The following is an 18,984-nucleotide window of genomic DNA, read 5'->3' on the forward strand; positions in this document are numbered from 1 at the left end:
CATTGCAATACGTAAAATAGATAGCCAATAGGAATTTGCTGTATGGCTCAGGAAACTCAAACAGGGGTTCTGTATCAATCTAGAGGGGTGGGATGAGGAGCGCGTTTCAAAAGGGAGAGGATATATGTATACCTATGGCTGATTCATGTTGAGTTTTGACAGAAAACAACAAAATTCTGTAAACCAATTATCCTTCAATAAAAATAAAAGTGAATGATTATAAGAATTTTATGGCATATAGTAAACAGTAATAGTCATGGTACAAATTGGAAACATTACATTAAAAAATCACGATGATAGGCTGATACTGTTTTCCCAGTTATGAGAGAGAGGCATACCCTACAGTAATATAATACTTTGAAAACAAGGTATAAAGTAGCAAGGAGATTAACACATTATGAATCTTAAGAAATATCTCTTTATGCCTATAGAATGATAGGCTTTCCACTTAAATACAAATCTTGCATATGGTATTCTATATAATGAATACTTAGGAGATGATTATGACATGAAACTATCTCTTACAGTTCTTGCCGTACAGTTATTAGATTTTCACATGAAGACATATAAACACAACAGATAAGTTTATTAACAGCAGGGTGATTATTTACTATTCATTAAGTGAAATGGATCATATTAAAGGTCTTCATTCTCATAGTATTTACCTTGAGTAGTCTGAGGAGGGGGACACAAAGAAAGCTAATCTTGCTGTCAGGGTAGCAAGAGGCAGAAGAGGTAGAGGAGTTCTAAGGGGAGTCAGGAGAGGCAGGCACATTCTGTGTAACTTTATGGAAATACATTGTAATTTCTGTCTTTTTTACTTTTTTCTTTTTACTAAAAATGTTTTAACATGGTACCAGTCCTTACAGTATTTGCTTTAGTTTCATTGCTCATATTACAGAGGGTCCATGTTGTAAAAGAAGTCAAATGCAGTTTTGCATAATTGGAGCCCTTCTGCCAGATTGTCTAATGTCAATTTGATTTCTAGCACTGCTGCTTCTACAAATTCTTTCCCATCTAGTTCAAAAGCACACATCTTCATCAAGTTGTCTTCTGTTAACTCCTCTGAATGTGATGTCTATCAGCTCCTGAATTTCTCCAAGATCTTTATCTTGAAACCCTTCCTCCACAGCCTCCCCCCCCTTTTTAGGTTATATTCACGATCTCTCTCATGATTTCCTTGATTGGCTCTATCATAAATCCTGTGGAGTCATGTAACACATCTGAACAGTTTTTGGCAACAAGAATTTACTGTTTCAGGCTTAATGGCTTTTTACAAAATAATCATGGTGTCTTCAGTGATGCAGTCTTACCAGGCTTTCATCATATTCTCTCTATCAGGGTTCTTTTCCATTGTGTTGATAGTTCTTTCCATAAAGTACCATGTGGAATGAGCCTTAAAGGTCCCTAGGGCCCTCTGATCTAGAGGCTGAATTAGAGATGTTGTGTTTGAGGGGAAGTAGATCACTTTGATGCCTTCAATGCTGAACTCAATAATTGTACTCACGGGGTTCTGGGTGGCCAGTGGCATTGTCCAATAGCTAAATAACTTATAAGGCAGCTCCTTACTGGCAAGATACTTTCTAACTTCAAGGACAAAGCTTCAATGGAACCAATCCAGAAAAACTGTTCTCACTTTCAGTCCTTCTTGTTGTACAACTAAGACTAGCAGCTGGTGTTTATCTGTTATCTTCAAGGCACAAGTGTTAGCAATTTTATAAATAAGAGCAGTGCTGATTGTAAACTCCATTGTATTTGCACAGGTCAGTAGTTAGCCTATCCCTCCCTGCCTTAAATCCTAGTGCTCATATCTCTTCTTTAGTAATAAATGTCCTGCATGGAATTTATTTCCAGAACAGGGCACTTTTGTCTGTATTAAACAAACAAACAAAAAAGAACTATTCAGGAAGATAGCCATTCTCCTCAATGACATTCTAATGGCATTTGGGAACTTGTCTGCTGCCTCTTAGTTACCATAAGGTTCTCCTCCTATGGTCCTGACGTTAAAAAAAAACAAAAAACAAAAAACAAACAAACTAAAAAACCTTTTTAAAATTATTAAACTATCCTTTGCTAGCATTAAATTCTCCAGTTTTTGATCTATTACCTGCTTGCTTTAAATTGTCATGTAACTATTTTGCTTTTTCTTGACTCATATTAGAGTCTATTGATATGCATTTCTTTTAGCAACCCTGCCTCCAAATGAAAGTTGCACTTTCAATATAAGATAAGTATTTTGCATTTTCTTTTCTTGGATCCTTTTTATTTCTTTTTCTTCTCTGATTGCCATGGCTAGGACTTCCAAAACTATGCTGAATAATAGTGGTGAGTGTGGGCACCCTAGGTGTGTTCCTGATCTTAGAGGAAATGCTTTCAACATTGAGAATAATGTTTGCTATGTGCTTGTATATGGACTTTATTAAATAAAGGTATGCCAAGTTTCTGAAGAGTTTTATCATAAATGGGTTTTGAATTTTGTCTAAAACTTTTTCTGCATCTATTGAGATTATCATATCATATCATATGCTTTTATCCTTCAGTTTGTTAATATGGTGTATCACATTGATTGATTTATATATATTGACGAATCCTTGCATTCCTAACATAAATCCCAGTTGTCCATAGAGTATCACCCTTTTAATGTATTGCTGGATTCTGTTGCTAGTATTTTGTTGAGGATTTTTATATCCATGTTCATCAATTCTATTGGCCTGTTATTTTCCTTTTTTGTGTGGTTTCTTTGTCTGGTTTTGGTGTCAGGGTGCTGGTAGCCTCATAGAATGAGTGTTTCTCCCTATTCAATTTTTTGGAAGATTTTGAGAAGGGAATGTGTTAGATCTTCTCTAAATGTTTCATAGAATTCATCTGTGAAGTCATCTGACCCTGGCCTCTTGTTTGTTGGAAGATTTTAATCACAGTTTCAGTACTTGTGAACTGTCTGGTCATATTTTTTATTTCTTCCTGGTTCATTCTTGGAAGGTCATCCAAGAATTTGTCCATTTCTTCCAGGTTGTCCATTTTATTGGCATAGTTGCTTGTGGTAGTCTCTTAGGAATCCTTGCATTTCTGCAGTGTCAGTCGTAATTTCTGTCACTTTTTGCAGATGACATGATACTATAGAAAATCCTAAAGATGCCACCAGAAAACTGCTAGAGTTAATCAATGGATTTACTAAAGTCATATGATATAAAATTAATACACAGAAATTTATTGCACTCCTATATACTAACAGCAAAAAATCAGAAAGAGAAATTAAGGAAACAATCCCATTCACCACTGCAGAAAAAAGAATAAATACCTAGGAATAAACTTACCTAAGGAGACAAAATACCTGTGAAGAAAATGATAAGACAGTGATGAAAGAAATCAAAGACAACACAAACAGATGGAGAGATATACCATGTTCTTGGATTCGAAGAATGAGTATTGTGAACATGACTACATTACTCCCAAATTCAATACAATCTCTATCAAATTACCAATGCCTTTTATTCAGAACTTGAACAAAACATTTTATGATTTCTTTTTTATTGTTTTGCAAATTTTATTCTTATTTTTTAAAAATATATTTCAGGAGTACAGCATTATGATTTGACATCTATGTATACTACAGAGTTATCACTACCACAAATATAGTTGCCATATATCATCTTCTTCACCCTATTTACCCGCTGTCCTTCATGTCCCCTCTGATAACTACTAATCTAAAGCAATGACAAACCTAGACATAGTGTTGAAAAGCAGAGACATTACTTTGCCGATAAAGGTCTGTCTAGACAAAGCTATGGTTCTTCCAGTCGTCATGTATGGATGTGAGAGTTAGACTATAAAGAAAGCTAAGTGCCGAAGAATTGACACTTTTGAACTGTGACGTTGGAGAAGACTCTTGAGAGTCCCTTGGGCTTCAAGGACATCAAGCTAGTCAATCCTAAAGAAAATCAGTCCTGAATGTTTGTTGGAAGGACTGAAGCCAAAGCTGAAGCTCCAATATTTTGCCCACCTGTTGTGAAGAACTGACTCATTGGAAAAGATCCTGATGCTGGGCAAAACAGAAGGCAGGGGGAGAAGGGGACAACACAGAATGAAATGGTTGGATGGCATCCCTGACTCAATGGACATGAGTTTGAGCAAGCTCTGGGCGTTGGTGATGGACAGGGAGGCCTGGCATGCTGCAGACCGTGGGGTTGCAAAGAGTTGGGCATGACTGGGCGACTTGAACAACCTCAATCACTAATGTGTTCTGTTTGGTTTTTGTTTATTTTTGTTTGTTTATTTGTTTTGCTTTTAGATTCTGCATATGGGTGAAATCAAATGGCATTTTTCTTTCTCTCTCTGATTTATCTTAGTATAATACTTTCAAGATCTATCCATGTTTGTTGTAAAAAGCAGGGTTTTATTCTTTTTTATGGTTGAGTGAGATTCCATTAGAACTATGGCTTTTCTTGCCTTCCCCTAAGTCTTCCATAATCTTTTTTTATATCCTCTCCTGCTGCTGTCCACCTTTACCACAGTGCTCTAGGCACAAAGTTTTTGTTACTTTAACACAAGTAAGCGTGTTTGGGTCTTTGTCTTTTCATTTTGCTTGCAATCTCATTACCAACATTGCTGAATTCTGCTTCCTCTCCTACTTCAAGAATCTACTGAAACATAAGGATTTTTGCTGGTATTTTCTTGACTATATGATTTTTTTCAAAAATTTATTTTTTAATTGAAGGATAATTGCTTTACAGGATTTTATTATTTTCTGTCAAACATCAACATGAATTAGCCATAGGTGTATGGATGTCACCTCCCTCTTAAAACTCCCTCCCATCTCCCTCTCAATCCCCCCCCTCTATATTGTTACAGAGCCCTTGTTTGAGTCATACAGAAAATTCCCATTGACTATCTGTTTTGCATATGGTAGTGTAAGTTTTCATGTTACTCTCTCCATACATCTCACCCTCTCCTCCCCTCTCCCTGAAGTCTGTTCTCTGTTTCTCCATTGCTGCCTTGCAAATAAATGATAATCAGTATCATCTTTCTAAATTCCATATATATGTGTTATATCTTTCTCTTTCTGACTTACTTCACTCTATTTAATAGACTCAGGGTTCATCCACCTCATTAGAACTGACTTAAATGCTTTCTCTTTTAAGGCTGAGTAATATTCCACTGTGTATATGTACCACAGCTTTTTTTATCCATTCATCTGACAATGTACATCTAGGTTACTTCCATGTTCTAGCTATTGTAAATAGTCCTGCAAAGAGCAATGGGACACGTGTCGTTCTAAACTTTGGTTTCCTCCAACCATATGCCTAGGAGTGGGATTTCTGGGTCATATGGTGGTTTTATTTCTAGTTTTTTAAAGAAGACTTCATACCATCTTTCAGGATTTGAAATAGCTCAACTGGAATTCCATCACCTCCACTAGGTTTGTTCATAGTGATGCTTTCTAAGGCCCACTTGACTTCACATTCCAGGATGTTTGGCTCTAGATGAGTAATCACACCATCGTGATTATCCGGGTCATGAAGATCTTTCCTGTACAGTTTTTCTGTGTATTCTTGCCACCTCTTCTTAATATCTTCTGCTTCTGTTAGGTCCATACCATTTCTGTCCTTTACCGAGCCCATCTTTGCATGAAATGTTCCCTTGGTATCTCTAATTTTCTTGAAGAGATCTCTAGTCTTTCCCATTCTGTTCTTTTCCTCTATTTCTTTGCATTGATTGGCGAAGAAGGCTTTCTTATCTCTTCTTGCTATTGTTTGGAACTCTGCATTCAGATGCTTATATCTTTCCTTTTCTCCTTTGCTTTTCGCCTCTCTTCTTTTCACACCTATAAATCCTGAAAGATGATGCTGTGAAAGTGCTGCACTCAATATGCCAGCAAATTTGGAAAACTCAGCAGTGGTCACAGGACTGGAAAAAGTCAGTTTTCATTCCAACCCCAAAGAAAGGCAATGCCAAAGAATGCTCAAACTACCGTACAATTGCACTCATCTCACATGCTAGTGAAGTAATGCTCAAAATTCTCCAAGCCAGGCTTCAGCAATACGTGAACCGTGAACTCCCTGATGTTCAAGCTGGTTTTAGAAAAGGCAGAGGAACCACAGATCAAATTGCCAACATCCACTGGATCATGGAAAAAGCAAGAGAGTTCCAGAAAAACATCTATTTCTGCTTTATTGACTATGCCAGAGCCTTTGACTGTGTGGATCACAATAAACTGTGGAAAATTCTGAGAAAGATGGGAATACCAGACCACCTAACCTGCCTGTTGAGAAATCTGTATGCAGGTCAGGAAGCAACAGTTAGAACTGGACATGGAAAAACAGACTGGTTCCAAATAAGAAAAGGAGTAGGTCAAGGCTGTATATTGTCACCCTGCTTATTTAACGTACACGCAGAGTACATCATGAGAAATGCTGGACTGAAAGAAACACAAGCTGGATTCAAGATTTCCGGGAAAAATCTCAATAACCTCAGATATGCAGATGACACCACCCTTATGGCAGAAAGTGAAGAGGAACTCAAAAGCCTCTTGATGAAAGTGAAAGAGGAGAGTGAAAAGTTGGCTTAAAGCTCATCATTCAGAAAACGAAGATCATGGCATCTGGTCCCATCACTTCATGGGAAATAGATGGGGAAACAGTGGAAGCAGCATCAGAACTGTATTTATTTGGGCTCCAAAATCACTGCAGATGGTGACTTCAGCCATGAAATTAAAAGACGCTTACTCCTTGGACGAAAAGTTATGACCAACCTGGATAGCATATTCAAAAGCAGAGACATTACTTTGCCAACTAAGGTCCGTCTAGTCAAGGCTATGGTTTTCCCAGTGGTCACATATGGATGTGAGAGTTGGACTCTTCACAGTTGGACTGTGAAGAGTTGGACTTCTCTTTCACTTTCATCAAGCTGAGCGCTAAAGAATTGATGCTTTTGAACTGTGGTATTGGAGAAGACTCTTGAGAGTCCCTTGGACTGCAAGGAGATCCAACCAGTCCATCCAAGGAGATCAGCCCTGGGATTTCTTTGGAAGGAATGATGCTGAAGCTGAAACTCCTGTACTTTGGCCACCTCATGCAAAGAGTTGACTCATTGGAAAAGACTCTGATCTGGGAAGGATTGGGGGCAGGAGGAGAAGGGGACGACCAAGGATGAGATGGCTGGATGGCATCACGGACTCAATGGATGTGAGTCTGAGTGAACTCCGGGAGTTGGTGATGGACAGGGAGGCCTGGCGTGCTGTGATTCATGGGGTCACAAAGAGTTGGACACTACTGAACGACTGAACTGACTGAATAGTGAACAATGTTGAGCATCTTTTCACGTGTTTATTAGCCATCTGTATGTATTTGAAAAATGTCTGTTTAGGTCTTTTCCCCTCTTTTTCATTGGGTTGTTTGTTTTTCTGGTATTGAGTTGTATGAGCTGCTTGTATACTTTGGAAATTTATCCTTTGTCAGTTGTTCCCTTTGCTCTTATTTTCTCCCATCTGAGGGTTGCCTTTTCACTTCGTTTACAATTTCCTTTGTTGTGCAAAAGCTTTTAAATTTAATTAGGTCCCCTTGTTTATTTTTGTTTTTATTTCCATTACTCTAGGAGGTGAGTCATAGAGAATCTTTCTTTGATTTATGTCATTGAGTGTTCTGCCTATGTTTCCCTCTTAAGGGTTTTATAGTTTCTGGTCTTCCATTTAGGTATTTAATCCATTTTTAGTGTATCTTTGTGTATGATGTCAGGAAATGTTCTAATTTCATTCTTTTGCTGTCCAGCTTTCCAAACACCACTTATTGAAAAGGCTGTCTTTGTCCCATTTTATATTCCTGCCTCTTTGGTAAAAAGTGAGGTATGCATAGGTGCATGGGTTTATCTGTGGGCTTTCTATCTTGTTCCATTGGTCTATATTTCTGCTTTTGTGCCCGTACTGTTCTGTCTTGATGAATGTAGCTTTGTAGTATAGCCTGAAGTCGGGAAGGTTGATTTCTCCAGCTCCATTCTTCTTTCTCAAGACTGCTTTGGCTATTTGAGGTCCTTTGCGTTTCCATACAAATTGTGAATTTTTTTGTTCTAGTTCTGTGAACAATGGCACCTGTAATTTGATAGGGATTGCATTGAATCTGTAGACTGAGTTTGGTAGTATAGTCATTTTCATAATATTGATTCTTCCTACCCAGGAACATGGAATATCTCTCCATCTGTATATGTCATCCTTCTTTCATCAATGTCTTATAATTTTTCATATACAGTTTTTTCTCTTTAGGGAGATTTATTCCTAGATATTTTATTCTTTTTGTTGCAGTGGTTAATGGGATTGATTCCTTAATGTATCTTTCTGGTTTGTTTTTGTTAGTATATAAGAATGCAAGTGAGTTCTCTGTGTTGATTTTGTATCCCGTGACTTTGCTAAATCCACTGATTAGCTCTAGTAATTTTCTGATAGTATCTTTAGGATTTTCTATGTACAGTATGTCATCTGCAAATAGCAAGACCTTTACTTCTTCTTTTCTGGTCTGGATTTCATTTCTCTTTCTTCTCTGATTGCTGTAGCTAGGACATCCAAAACTATTTTGAACAATATTGGTGAGAGTGGACACACTTGTCTTGTTCCTGATAGTGCTTGCTGTGGGCTTCTCATATATGGCCTTTACTATGTTGAGGTAGATTCCTTCTATGCCCATTTTTTGAAGAGTTTTAATAATAAGTCGTGGTTTAGTCACTAAGTCATGTCTGACTCTTGCAAACCTATGGACTCTAGCCTCCTAGGCTCCTTTGTCCATGGGATTCTCCAGGCAAGAATAATGGAGTGGGTTGCCATTTCCTTCTCCAATAGTGAATAAAGCTGCTGTCTATCAGGGAAAAAAAGATAGGGGTTAGGAGTTCTCTGGTATTCTAGGGTCTTGGAGTCAGTGCTCCCACTTCAAAGTCTCACGTCTTGATCTCTGGCCAGAAACAGAGATTCTACAGGTGGTTTGTTCCAGCATTAAATGGGATTAAAACAAATGCCCCAAAATGAGATATCAAAGATAAACCCCAGACTAATGGCAGTTACAAAATCAGACAAATAATATTTAAAATAATGGAATATACACACAGACATATACACCCATAAGCAAAATCAAAACAGTTCAATAAAAATAAAGTACAGTAGATTGACTGAACAAAGGAAACCAAAAATGATATCCACCAGTTAAGAACAAAACTAACTAAAGCACAAACTGAAAAACAGCACCAAAGCAAGGTACCAACTGGGGAATAAAGCAATGAAAACAAAACTAACAAATATGGTGAGAATGAAAAGAAAGAAAGAAAAGAAATAAAGAATAGAAATTCAAAGTTAAATAGAGGTAGACAAAGAAGATTAACTGCAAGGGGAAAAGAACAGTAGGAAAAGCAAAGAAAGGAATGTATGTAGAAAAAATAATAGTGAGTTTAAAGATTTAAAAATTAAAATTAAGAAAAAGAGAAAAAAAGGAAAACGCTACAGAACTGCAAAAGCCAACGTAGAGGCAGAAGTTTATAACAGAAGTAAAAAGTATGATTGAAAAAAAATTCTCAAAAGCTTAAATAGATTTTATAGTGCTATTAAATAGACAACTACAACTGGGGGGGGGCGGGGGGAGATAGTAAAATGAAATGTAAAAAAAATCCGAAAGAAACTACAGAACAAGTCAAAATATAAGAATAATAATTTTTTTTCTTGAGTCAATGCTGTCAGTGTCCTTTCCCTCTCTGGGACTCACAGTCTACTTCACCTCCCTTGGATGCCCTGCAACAATGTGCTGGTCTCTGGACCTGCTGTGGGGGCAGCTCAGACTCTAATCTGGTCCTCCTCCTGTGTGTTCTTGCTTCCAATGTCCACAGATATCAGAACTAGTGCATTTTCTTTTGTGGGAACTCTCAATGTCCTTTTATATATTCCACAGACACAGAGTCTGCCTAGTTGAACATGTGGATTTCACCTGCAGCTGTACAGCTCATGGGAACATTTTGGGTCCTCTTCCTCAGCCACACTGCCCCTTGGTTTCAATTGTGGTTTTATCTCCACCTCTGCATGTGGGTCATCCACTGGGGTTTGCTCCTGAGACTGCCCTGGAGGACTTGGGTCTGCTCCCGTGAGTGCCAAGTGTGGAGATGGTGCAGCTGCTTGGGTCACAGAGGCCCTGGAAGCACCAGATGCTAAGGAAATTGGTGGCTAGGGCAGCAGGGAATATAGTGCTCTAGAAGAATATGGCAACCTACTCCAGCATTCTTGCCTGGAGAACCCCCACTGACAGAAGCCTGGCAGGCCACAGTCCACAGGGTTACGAAGAGTTGGACACGGCCAAAGCGATCCCATGTTTATAGATGCAGGACTTTTTTTTTTGCCTGTGACAGTTCTGCTCCAATGAGGGTTGAGCGTGAAGGTTGTGCAGCTGCTTGGGTCATGGGGACCATGGTGGTGCCAAGTGTACAGGGACATGAACTGGCCCCACTGCAGGAGTTAAGGCCCTATCAGAGTCTTTTTCGAGCCTCTGGCAGCTGGTGATCAGAAGGCTTCTTTGGCCAGTCTTTCTCTATTGCTCTGCCCATTCAGGCAGTTAGAGGGCTCCCTTGGCTGGGGTCCTTCTCTGCTGTTTAGTGAGTCAGGCACATTAAGTGGCCATCTTGGCTGGGGTCCTAGTCTGTTGTTTGGTGCAACAGGTGCTTAAATGGGTACATTGGGTGGACTTCTACTCTGTAGTTCTGTCTATCTGGTGCTTGATGGGCCAACTTCTCTTTTGTTCAGGTGCTGGTGATGACGTGTGGGGAGAGAGAGGCTACAGTGAGGGCTCCACCCGTTATGCATGACTCAGCAGTATCACCTTTCTTCCATGGTTGCCTGGCTTTCCACCACAATCTCCTCCCTGACATCCCCTCGGACCTTCTCCCAGCAGTCAACAGCAGCCCTTGCCCTGGGATTGCTCCACAATCCCTATGCTCCAACTCCCAGCTGCTGTGCCTTTTAGGGCACCTGCATCCCCGTCCATGGTTCGTATGGCTGTGGCAAAATTATTGTCTGATTCTCATTCCATTTAGGCTGTCACAGCCTAAATATCAGCTGCTTCTTTCTCAGCCTCAAATGTTTCTCCTCTGACCCAGACAATTGCCCCAATGTGGGGATAGGTCCCCTGCTTCAGTTCCCCCACCTACCAAGGGCAGGTCCAGTCCTACTAACACTCCTGTTTTCCCCCCCTAGTCCCTTTGTCCTACTGAGTTTTGCATGGTTCTATATATTCTTTCCAGGGGTCAGGTACTCCTACCCACTCTCAGCTGGTGCTCTGCAAGCACTTCTATGTCCGAAGGTATATTCCATGGAGCAATGTATCCGTGGAGATAGATGTACTCCACGTCCACCTACTCCTCCATCATCTTTCCATTTTATGATTTCTATAGAAACAAAAACACCCAGAATAGTCAAAGCAAATCTTGAGAAAGAAAAACATGGCTGGAAGAATCAGGCTCCCCAACTTCAGACTATACTACTAATACAAAGCTATAGTAAACAAGGCAGTATGACACTGGCACAAAAACAGAAATATTCATCAGTGGAGCAGGACAGAAGCCTAGAGATAAGTCCACACACCTGTGACCACTTTTATCATTGACAAAGGAAGCAAGAATATACAATGGAGAAAGGACAGTCTCTTCAATAAGTGGTACTGGGAAAATTGGACAGCTACAGATAAAAGAATGAAATCAGAATATTCCTAACACCATATGCAAAAATAAACTCAAAATGGATTAAAGACTTAAACCTAAGGCCAGACACTATAAAACTCTTAGAGGAAAACATAGCAGAGCACTCTGAGACAAATTGCAGCAAGATCTTTTTTTGACTCATCTCCTAGAGTAATGAAAATAAAAAACAAAAACAAATGGGCCTAATTAATCTTGAAAGCTTTTGCACAGCAAAAGGAAACCATCAACATGACAAAGAGACAACCCTTAGAATGGGAGAAAATATTGTAAATTAGCAACTGACAAAGGATTAATCTTTGAAGTATACAAGCAGCTCATGCAGCTCAATATAAAAAAATAAGCAACACAATAAAAAAATGGATGGAAGGCCTAAACAGACATTTCTCAAAAGACATACAGATGGCGAATAAAAACATGAAAAGATGCTCACCATCACTTATTATTAGAGAAATGCAAATCAAAACTGCAATATACGATGAGATATCACCCACACCAGTCAGAATGGCCATCATCAAAAAAATCTGCAAACATTAAATGCTGGAGAGGATGTGGAGAAAAGGGAACCCTCTTGCACTGTTGGTAGGAATGTAAATTGATAACAACCACTATGGAGAACAACATGGAGTTTCCTTAAAAAACTAGAAATAAAACTAACATATGACCCAGCAATGCCACTGTTGGCCAACGCCCTGAGAAAACCATAATTCAACATGTATCCCAGTATTCACTGAAGCACTAGGCCAGAACACAGAAGTAACATAAACGTCCATCAACTGAGGAATGGATAAAGATGTTTTAAAAGGAATGAAATTGGGTCATTTGTAGTGATGTGGATGAACCTAGTGTCTATCAGATAGAGTTAAGTAACTCAGAAAGAGAAAAACAAATTTCATGTATTAAAACATATATATATATATATACATATATGCATATATATATATATATATATATATATATATATATATGGAATCTTTTCAGGGCAGGAATAGAGATACGGACATAGGGAATGGACTAATGGACACGGGGAAAAGGGAGGGGAGGGTGGAATGAATTGGGAGAATAGCACTAACATACACACACTTCCATGTGTAAAACAGGTAGTGGGCAACTGCTGTATAGCACATGGAGTTCATCTCAGTATTCTGTGATGACCTAGAAGGATAGGATGGATGGTGGGGTAGGAGAGAGGCTCAAGGGGAGAGGATATATGTATACATATAACTGATTCACTTTGTTATACAGCAGAAACTAACACAACATTGTGAAGTAAATATAATCCAGTAAAAAAAGATTTAAAAAATACTTTGCAAAATGTACGAGATTTTCACACCTGCTGGTGTAGCCACAGTGACAGCTTTACAGGTTTTCTTTTCCTTTTTTACAGTGATCCTTAGGCTAAATCCATGTGTTTTGAAATGGCAGGTAACCACATTTGTTAAACTTAATCTACTCTGCATATTGGGCAATTAAACTTTTCCTTATAAAATTATGAATTTGCTTCTTGGGAACACTTTCAGCACCACTTGTGGCATTTTGTATGGGTCCCATGGTGTTATTCAAGCTTTATGGTACTGTGCCAAACACAATGAAAAATACACAGGAACTGTGAGAGGTCACTTTTTTTGTGCTATGCTAGTTACTTAAGAGATTAAACTACTCGCATAGAAATATTTAGCATCACATGGCATTTTAAGCTGATACAACACAAGCTCACCACAATAGCAACAAGAGGTAGCTATGAAATTATTATAGTAATATAATAATTGCTACAGTTAATTTCTGCACTTATGACTTTATGCTGGATCTTTACATTTGTTTACATTTCTCTGGACTATGAATGGAGCCATGTGTGGTCTGTCAGTGTTTGAGTATGTCAGTTTTGATAAATTGTACTTTTTATAGCAGATGGTTGTATATTTTATGATAGTAAATGGTGAAATAGACTAGTTCCTACATATTTATTCATTCATGACATACCTAAATTTTTCTTATGTTTTATATTTGTAGGCTATGAAGTTCCATTCAGGAAGTTTTTCAAATTGTCACAAAAAGTTCCAGTATATTTATTGAAAAATATCTGCATATAAGTGGACCGCTCAACCTATGCAATTCAAAGGTTTGACTTTTAACTGTCAAGGCTTTCTAATCACTATCACACTTGAAGTTATAACTTCTAAAGCTCCCAGAATATTAAACACTTGTTTCATTTTTTAACCTCTAACTTCTTTTTGACATGTGCGGATCTTTTACATCATGCATATCAAGTGGCATTTTCTGCAGTGCCTTAATTATACCCAAGTGAGAAAAGTCAAATTATGACTTTGAAATTTCCCTGCATATCAAAAAGTATTTAACCCACACATAGCAGGAAGACAACCAAAGAACATATATTCTTGGAAAGATTAAATCTCAGGAGATAAATGCACCATTGTAGACAGAGGCACTGAAACCACGGTGAATTAAACTGAGACCAGAAGAAATGAGAAATGAAGACTATAAAGTTTGAATTTTGATAAATATATTCTGAGAAAAACTTTCTTGACAAAATTTTATTAGAGAATACCCTTTATTATTTACCACTTATTTTTTCTGATAAGATTCATTCATCTTTAAAACATTTAACAAATTGAAATATAAAATTCTTCTAATTTGGTGTCAATTCTTCTCAAGCCTAAATTTCCAGTTCCAACATTTGAATTGAACTATAAACCTATATTTTCAATTGTTCTAAGGAATTTTAAAAACATCTATTTCTGCTTTATTGACTATGTCAAAGCCTTTGACTGTGAGGATCACAATAAACTGTGGAAAATTCTGAAAGAGATGGGAATACCAGACCACCTGACCTGCCTCTTGACAAACCTGTATGCAGGTCAGGAAGCAACAGTTAGAACTGGATATGGAATGACAGACTGGTTCCAAATAGGAAAAGGAGTACGTCCAGGATGTATACTGTCATCCTGCTTATTTAACTTATATGCAGAGTACATCATGAGAAACGCTGGGCTGGAAGAAGCACAGGCTGGAATCAAGATTGCCAGGAGAAATATCAATAACCTGAGATATGTGGATGACACCACCCTTATGGCAGAAAGTGAAGAGGAGCTAAAAAGCCTCTTGATGAAAGTGAAAGAGGAGAGTGAAAAAACTGGCTTGAAGCTCAACATTCAGAAAAGGAAGATCATGGCATCTGGTCCCATCACTTCATGGCAAATAGAAGGGGAAACAGTGGAAACAGTGTCAGACTTTATTTTTTGGGGCTCCAAAATCACTGCAGATGGTGACTGCAGCCATGAAATTAAAAGATGCTTAATCCTTGGAGGGAAAATTATGACCAACCTAGATAGCATATTCAAAAGCAGAGACATTACTTTGCCAACAAAAGTCCATCTAATCAAGGCTATGGTTTTTCCAGTGGTCATATATGGATGTAAGAGTTGGGCTGTGAAGAAAGCTGAACACCAAAGAATTGATGCTTTTGAACTGTGGTGTTGGAGAAGACTCTTGGGAGTCCCTTGGACAGCAAGGAGATCCAACCAGTCCATTCTGAAGGAGATTGGCCCTAGGATTTCTTTGGAAGGAATGATGCTAAAGCTGAAACTCCAGTACTTTGGCCACCTCATGCAAAGAGTTAACTCATTGGAAAAGACTCTGATGCTGGGAGGGATTGGGGGCAGGAGGAGAAGGGAACAACAGAGGATGAGATGGCTGAATGGCATCACCGACTTGATGGACGTGAGTTTGAGTGAACTCGGGAGTTGGTGATGGGCAGGGAGGCCAGGCGTGCTGCAATTCATGGGGTCGCAAAGAGTCAAACATGTCTGAGCGACTGAACTGAACTGAAGGAATTTTACAAAAAATTTTTAGCATATTTTTGTGTTTCCTGAAATACCTGGTACATCCCAGAATAAAACTTATTAACTTCACTTTCTCTTATCTGTAAATTATCTCCCTTATACAGTTGGCAACATTTGTTGTTAGGTAACATCTGATTATTTGGTTGGAAATTTAGTGTTGTTTTCTAATTCCTTGCCATCTTTAATCTATTCATGTTTTTTTATCAAGTTCTGACTTTCTTTAGCTGCTTCATATCAACCTCCTTCAATTTCACATGTAGTCTTTAGCACCGTGACATTTGCAACCTTTATTTCAGCAGTCTCTTGATTCTCCGTTCAGTTCAGTTCAGTCGCTCGGTTGTGTCCTACTCTTTGTGACCCCATGAACCGCAGCACGCCAGGCCTCCCTGTCCATCAAAAACTCCCAGAGTTCACTCAAACCCATGTCTATTGAGTCCGTGATGCCATCCAACCATCTCATCCTCTGTTGTCTGCTTCTCTTCCTGCCCTCAATCTTTCACAGCATCAGGGTCTTTTCAAATGAGTCTGCTCTTTGCATCAGGTGGCCAAAGTATTGGTGTTTCAGCTTCATCATCAGTCCTTCCAAAGAATATTCAGGACTGATCTCCTTTAACATGGACTTGTTGGATCTCCTTGCAATCCAAGGGACTCTCAAGAGTCTTCTCCAACACCACAGTTCAAAAGCATCAATTCTTTGGTGCTCAGCTTTCTTTATAGTCCAAGTCTCATATCCATACATGACTACTGGAAAAACCATAGCCTTGACTAGGTGGACCTTTGTTGGCAAAGTAATATCTCTGCTTTTTAATTTCCTGTCTAAGTTGGTCATAACTTTCCTTCCAAGAGTAAACGTCTTTTAATTTCATGGCTGCAATCACCATCTGCAGTGATTTTGGAGCCCCCCCTACCAAATAAAATCTGACACTGTTTCCTCATCTATTTCCCATAAAGTGATGGGACCAGATGCCATGATCTTCCTTTTCTGAATGTTGAGCTCTAAGCCAATTTTTTCACTCTCCTCTTTCACTTTCATCAAGAGGCTTTTTAGTTCCTGTTCACTTTCTGCCATAAGGGTGGTGTCATCTGCATATCTGAGGTTATTGATATAACCTCTCCCAGCAGTCTTGATTCCAGCCTGTGCTTCCTCCAGCCCAGCGTTTCTCATGATGTACTCTGCATATAAGTTAAATAAGCAGGATGACAGTATACAGCCTTGGCGTACTCCTTTTCTTATTTGGAACCAGTCTGTTGTTCCATGTCCGGTTTTATCTGTTGCTTCCTGACCTACATATAGGTTTGTCAAGAGGCAGGTCAGGTGGTCTGGTATTCCCATCTCTTTCAGAATTTTCCACAGTTTATTGTGATCCACACAGTGAAAGGCTTTGGCATAGTCAATAAAGCAGAAATAAATGTTTTTCTGGAACTCTCTTGCTTTTACGATGATCCAGAGGATGTTGGCAATTTGATCTCTGGTTCCTCTGCCTTTTCTATAACCAGCTTGAACATCTGGAAGTTCATGGTTCACGTATTGCTGAAGCCTGGTTTGGAAAATTTTAAGAATTGCTCTACTAACGTGTGAGATGAGTGCAATTGTGTGGTAGTTTGAGGATTCTTGATTCTCAGTTCCTTTCTATTTAATTCTTCCTGTTTGACACTTCCAGAATAGGTTTCACAAAGTACTGCATTCATTATGCCCTAGAATTAATAGGACATAAAATAGTGGAAGAGGAGCAGAGCTCTGGAAAAACCATAGGTACACTCTCAGCTTCACTTTATCAGCTGGGTTATTTGGGGCAGTTGGTGTCTCTCAGCTTTGTGGTTCTTTGTCTCTATTGCATTGAATATTATGTCTTGCCTAACTCTCACTGTATTTATAATAATAAAATTAATCTATGAGAATGCAGTTAGAATTTAGAAATCAACTTAAAGTTATTATAATTTTTTTTTAAATCTCTGATAAGGATTCCCTGTGAAACAAGTGTGATGTCCTCACATGGTCTTTGCCTATCCTGTCTAAAATTATCTCATATACCAGCATAAATAGGTTTCTCAAGCTTCTTTCCAAATGCCCCATGCATTTTCTTTTGATCATGTTGCTTTCACATTTGAACTTTTCAATTTCTATCCTACAGTGACAGTCAGTGAGAAATGCTTTTTCAGATCTGGGGACATTGCCATTTCTACTATTCTCTACCACAATTTAAACTATAAAAATGAATTTCACTGAATAAAATGGAAATATTTTATCATATAAAATTGATGTCATTTAAAAATTGCTGCATAGTTGACAAAATATTACATTAGTTCTGGATATACAACATAGTAATCTGATGTGTTTATAGACTATATTCCATACAGAGTTATAAAATATTGACTATATTCCTTTTGCTATGTATCATTGTAAATTATTTATTTTAATCTGAGTAGTTTACACCTCTAAGTGCCCCTCACCTATTTTGGTCGTCAACTCATCCCTCTTCCTTCTGGTAACCACCACTTTGTTCTATGTATCTGTGAGTCTGTTTCTGTTTTATTATATTTATTTATGTTTTAGATTGCACCTATAAGTGAAAATATACAATATTTCTTTTTCTCTGACTTACTTCCCTAACTACAACACCTTCTAACTACATCAATGTTTTCACAAGAGGCAAAATTTCATTCTTTCTTTTTCGTGGCTAATATTTCATTGCATATGTATATACTACCATCTTCATCAATTTAACTGTGAATACTTCGACTGCTTCCATATCTTGGCTATAATAAATAATTCTACTGTGAGCATTAGGGTGTGTATACCTTTTTGGTTTAATGTTTTCGTTCTTTTTGAATAAATATCCTGGAGTGAAGTGGTTGAATTGTATGATAGGTTTAGTTTTCATTTTTTGAACAACATCCCTACTGTTATCAAGTTACATACCTGCCCAAGAGTACATGAGGGCTCCCTTTTCTCCACTTCCTTACCAACACTTGTTATTTCTTATCTTTTTGACAATAGCCATTCTGATATGTGTGAGGTGATATTTCACCATGCTTTTAAAAATCTTTCTTTATATCGTTTCATCAAATTATCAAAACAGAAAGGTGCTTCATTTTTTTCTGCTTATATTCTTGTCTACAGAGCTATGAAATTTACTGATCATCGAAACTCTTGATGGCCAACAATTGGTGGTCTTCAGCTTGTTGTTGTTGTTCAGTTGCTCAGTCATGTCTGACTCTTTGCAGACCCATGGACTGCAGCATGCCAGGCTTTGCTGTCCTTCACCATCTCCCAGAGCTTGCTCAAACTCATGTCCATTGAGTCAGTGATGACATCCAACCATCTCGTCCTCTGTCATCCTCTTCTCCTCCTGCCTTCAATCTTTCCCAGCATCAGGGTCTTTTCCAGTGAATCAGTTTTGTCACACCAGGTGGTCAA

The 18,984-nt window shown here is 38.4% G+C and overlaps 1 pseudogene; it reads right to left on the minus strand.

Moving 5' to 3' along the window:
• Window positions 1-18,984, minus strand: part of LOC138421050 (splicing factor 45-like) — a 47,485-nt pseudogene that overhangs the window by 4,457 nt on the left and 24,044 nt on the right.

This window comes from Ovis canadensis, chromosome 15, assembly GCF_042477335.2.
Source record: "Ovis canadensis isolate MfBH-ARS-UI-01 breed Bighorn chromosome 15, ARS-UI_OviCan_v2, whole genome shotgun sequence".
NCBI lineage: Eukaryota > Metazoa > Chordata > Mammalia > Artiodactyla > Bovidae > Ovis > Ovis canadensis.